General features: G+C 53.8%; 2 non-coding genes across 2 annotated transcripts; both read right to left on the bottom strand.

The window, feature by feature from the left end:
* Positions 1-3: 3 nt before the first annotated feature.
* On the bottom strand, positions 4-158 carry LOC126314362 (5.8S ribosomal RNA). The gene has a single exon (XR_007555804.1). It is a non-coding gene; the product is annotated as a 5.8S ribosomal RNA (ribosomal RNA).
* A 368-nt stretch (positions 159-526) lies between these two features.
* Positions 527-2,419, bottom strand: LOC126314376 (small subunit ribosomal RNA). The gene has a single exon (XR_007555817.1). It is a non-coding gene; the product is annotated as a small subunit ribosomal RNA (ribosomal RNA).
* Between the last annotated feature and the right edge of the window lie 2,581 nt (positions 2,420-5,000).

Here is a 5,000-nt window from a genome sequence, read left to right as displayed (position 1 = left end):
AGCCGACCCTCAGCCAGACGTGGCCCGGGAACGGAATCCATGGACCGCAATGTGCGTTCGAAACGTCGATGTTCATGTGTCCTGCAGTTCACATGTCGACGCGCAATTTGCTGCGTTCTTCATCGACCCACGAGCCGAGTGATCCACCGTCCTGGGTGATCTTTTCCTTTTCAGTCTCCCACTGTCTCTTTCAAGACAGTAGCATTTGCGGGACTGAGGCGTCTGACGGCCCCTGTTCCACTATTTTTTTTTGTGTCCAACGGCCTCACAGCCGATGGGCGTCGTACGGCTCCACACCGGAGCGGACAGGCACTCGGGCGAACGTCATTCAAAACCGGCGCCAGGCGCCAGGTACCGCAGGCCAGCCGCTCCAGAGCTTCAGCGCTCGTACCACACAACAACAACACTTCCGCTAGTTTTGAGAGGCACGCGTGGTTCCGCACGCGGCGCACGGCCACTGCCGTACAGGTAGCGTGTTGCGCGACACGACACGACACGCACATCGAAAGACATGCAGTCTAGTCGGTAATGATCCTTCCGCAGGTTCACCTACGGAAACCTTGTTACGACTTTTACTTCCTCTAAATGATCAAGTTTGGTCATCTTTCCGGTAGCATCGGCAACGACAGAGTCGATGCCGCGTACCAGTCCGAAGACCTCACTAAATCATTCAATCGGTAGTAGCGACGGGCGGTGTGTACAAAGGGCAGGGACGTAATCAACGCGAGCTTATGACTCGCGCTTACTGGGAATTCCTCGTTCATGGGGAACAATTGCAAGCCCCAATCCCTAGCACGAAGGAGGTTCAGCGGGTTACCCCGACCTTTCGGCCTAGGAAGACACGCTGATTCCTTCAGTGTAGCGCGCGTGCGGCCCAGAACATCTAAGGGCATCACAGACCTGTTATTGCTCAATCTCGTGCGGCTAGAAGCCGCCTGTCCCTCTAAGAAGAAAAGTAATCGCTGACAGCACGAAGGATGTCACGCGACTAGTTAGCAGGCTAGAGTCTCGTTCGTTATCGGAATTAACCAGACAAATCGCTCCACCAACTAAGAACGGCCATGCACCACCACCCACCGAATCAAGAAAGAGCTATCAATCTGTCAATCCTTCCGGTGTCCGGGCCTGGTGAGGTTTCCCGTGTTGAGTCAAATTAAGCCGCAGGCTCCACTCCTGGTGGTGCCCTTCCGTCAATTCCTTTAAGTTTCAGCTTTGCAACCATACTTCCCCCGGAACCCAAAAGCTTTGGTTTCCCGGAGGCTGCCCGCCGAGTCATCGGAGGAACTGCGGCGGATCGCTGGCTGGCATCGTTTATGGTTAGAACTAGGGCGGTATCTGATCGCCTTCGAACCTCTAACTTTCGTTCTTGATTAATGAAAACATACTTGGCAAATGCTTTCGCTTCTGTTCGTCTTGCGACGATCCAAGAATTTCACCTCTAACGTCGCAATACGAATGCCCCCGCCTGTCCCTATTAATCATTACCTCGGGTTCCGAAAACCAACAAAATAGAACCGAGGTCCTATTCCATTATTCCATGCACACAGTATTCAGGCGGGCTTGCCTGCTTTAAGCACTCTAATTTGTTCAAAGTAAACGTGCCGGCCCACCGAGACACTCAACAAAGAGCACCCTGGTAGGATTTAAACGGGGTCCGCCTCGGGACGCGAAAGCACCCCTTCGGCTCGCCCCACCGGCAGGACGTCCCACGATACATGCCAGTTAAACACCGACGGGCGGTGAACCAACAGCGTGGGACACAAATCCAACTACGAGCTTTTTAACCGCAACAACTTTAATATACGCTATTGGAGCTGGAATTACCGCGGCTGCTGGCACCAGACTTGCCCTCCAATAGATACTCGTTAAAGGATTTAAAGTGTACTCATTCCGATTACGGGGCCTCGGATGAGTCCCGTATCGTTATTTTTCGTCACTACCTCCCCGTGCCGGGAGTGGGTAATTTGCGCGCCTGCTGCCTTCCTTGGATGTGGTAGCCGTTTCTCAGGCTCCCTCTCCGGAATCGAACCCTGATTCCCCGTTACCCGTTACAACCATGGTAGGCGCAGAACCTACCATCGACAGTTGATAAGGCAGACATTTGAAAGATGCGTCGCCGGTACGAGGACCGTGCGATCAGCCCAAAGTTATTCAGAGTCACCAAGGCAAACGGACCAGACAAGCCAATCCGATTGGTTTTGATCTAATAAAAGCGTCCCTTCCATCTCTGGTCGGGACTCTGTTTGCATGTATTAGCTCTAGAATTACCACAGTTATCCAAGTAACGTGGGTACGATCTAAGGAACCATAACTGATTTAATGAGCCATTCGCGGTTTCACCTTAATGCGGCTTGTACTGAGACATGCATGGCTTAATCTTTGAGACAAGCATATGACTACTGGCAGGATCAACCAGGGAGCTGCGTCAACTAGAGCTGAGCAGCCGGCCGCCCGGGAGTGTGTCCCGGGGGCCCGCGCGAACACGCAAGCGTCCGCTCAATTATTCTGCAAACAGGAGGAGGCCGAGCTCCCCTGCACGATACACCTCGAAACCCTCTCAGGTCCCGGCGGCGCGCAGCGCCGTCCTAGGTACTTGGTCGGTTTCGAGAGAGGCGCAATCGCCCGGAGTTAGGCGAGTAGACGGTTTTAGTGCGAACACCCTTGCTCCCAACTGAGCTTGCCGCTGCCGACAGAGGCCCGGGAGCGTGCTGTCGTGGCATTGCCGGCGGGAGACAACACGCGCCACCTATGGTGACCGGCAGCTCCAACGCCAGCGCCACACAAGGGCAAAGCCCCACTTGGGTGCAGAAGCGAACTCTCCCAGCACAGCGCACGCGCCAACACGTCCGCACAACTGCGATACAAACCACCTGCGAGAACCGCTGGGGCGACCGAGCAGCAGACGGCGTCGCGGCGCCGAGTGCCAGGCGGCGGCGCATCCTCAACGCACACAGTCCTCAATCAGACCAGCACACTGCAGATGTCCACCGCGCTTCGCACCGGGCTCGGCTGAACCAACTTTGGCCGCCAGGCGCCGCGTGCAGGGTGCGCCGCAGCGTAGCTGCGCCGCCTGCCGAGCCCGTCGGCTGGCGCTCCTGCCACTCGGCGCCCCCCACCAGCCGCCTGTTGCGCGTGCGCCCACGCAGCGCGCGGCCAACACGCCGGGCGGCCCCCCTTCACCGGCCGGGAACAGTCCCACCAAGCCACCGCCGCGTATCGCTTCATACCCACATGGGCCTAGTCACGTGTGTGGATGTGGCGGGTACCGCTGAAACAACCGGTTAATAGCTGTACCGATCGTCGCCATCACAGATTCACCTCCAGCGTGAACAACCGCTCAACAACGGATTTCCAGTTCATTTGCGTATCTTGGGCAGTAAACGTAGATGTCCACCTACATTTGCGAATTCAACAATTCTTGCATGCCAGGATGTCATGTGTCACGACACGCTACATCAGACCACATACACACTGCGACATGTGCAGAAGAGAACACGTGGAAGGTGGCCCGCGCACGTATGCGATGTCCCTTCCGCGATCCACTGTCAACCGGCATCTGCGGCATGTCCCAGATATGGAACGCGGTCCACCAGGGTAGCACTTTGTGTGAGGCAATACGACAAAGTCGGAATACACGCGTCACTACATCACACGGCTCACGCTGACCTGACCTGACTCACCGCACCACCACCCCCAGCGACCCAGGGTGACATACAATGCGTTCGTACGTTCCTCCCACACGCCTCTACGGCGTACCACAGTGCAACCTAGCTGTTATTGGGAGACGAGACAAGTAGCATCGAGCACAACATATGGAAATTGAGATTCGACACCGTTGGGCACAGCCAGCGTACGGTCACACGTATCACACTACTTCACTCTGTACGTAACTACCGATGATCGGTACAGCGTGTGGGTTACGCGTACGACATCAGCGGACAATGGACACAGACCATACCACGACGTACACTGAGGGCGTCGACATCTGAACGCAACTGAACAGCTGCGAGGCTCATTTAACACTCAAACGCCAGACCGACCAGCTTGAGAGGACGGAGACACAAAGAGAGGGGCAGAGGGGGGGGGGGGGCGATATAGTCCTATTGCAGTACAATTGACAGTGGATAGCGGGAATATGTGGAAAGTAAGCAACACTCGCAAGACATCTACATGAGGATAACAACGACACCAGAGATTCCGAGCAGTGAACTATGTTAGGCAAAGGGACAACGTGGGTTAGGTTAAGGGACAACGTGGGTTAGGTTAAGGGACAACGTGGGTTAGGTTAAGGGACAACGTGGGTTAGGTTAAGGGACAACGTGGGTTAGGTTAAGGGACAACGTGGGTTAGGTTAAGGGACAACGTGGGTTAGGTTAAGGGACAACGTGGGTTAGGTTAAGGGACAACGTGGGTTAGGTTAAGGGACAACGTGGGTTAGGTTAAGGGACAACGTGGGTTAGGTTAAGGGACAACGTGGGTTAGGTTAAGGGACAACGTGGGTTAGGTTAAGGGACAACGTGGGTTAGGTTAAGGGACAACGTGGGTTAGGTTAAGGGACAACGTGGGTTAGGTTAAGGGACAACGTGGGTTAGGTTAAGGGACAAATTGAGTTAGGTTAAGGGACAAATTGAGTTAGGTTAAGGGACAAATTGAGTTAGGTTAAGGGACAAATTGAGTTAGGTTAAGGGACAAATTGAGTTAGGTTAAGGGACAAATTGAGTTAGGTTAAGGGACAAATTGAGTTAGGTTAAGGGACAAATTGAGTTAGGTTAAGGGACAACGTGGGTTAGGTTAAGGGACAAATTGAGTTAGGTTAAGGGACAAATTGAGTTAGGTTAAGGGACAAATTGAGTTAGGTTAAGGGACAAATTGAGTTAGGTTAAGGGACAAATTGAGTTAGGTTAAGGGACAAATTGAGTTAGGTTAAGGGACAAATTGAGTTAGGTTAAGGGACAAATTGAGTTAGGTTAAGGGACAAATTGAGTTAGGTTAAGGGACAA

This window comes from Schistocerca gregaria, unplaced genomic scaffold (genome assembly GCF_023897955.1).
Source record: "Schistocerca gregaria isolate iqSchGreg1 unplaced genomic scaffold, iqSchGreg1.2 ptg000558l, whole genome shotgun sequence".
Lineage (NCBI taxonomy): Eukaryota > Metazoa > Arthropoda > Insecta > Orthoptera > Acrididae > Schistocerca > Schistocerca gregaria.
Note: the sequence above shows the minus strand (reverse complement) of the source record. Positions and strands in the feature narration are given on the sequence as shown.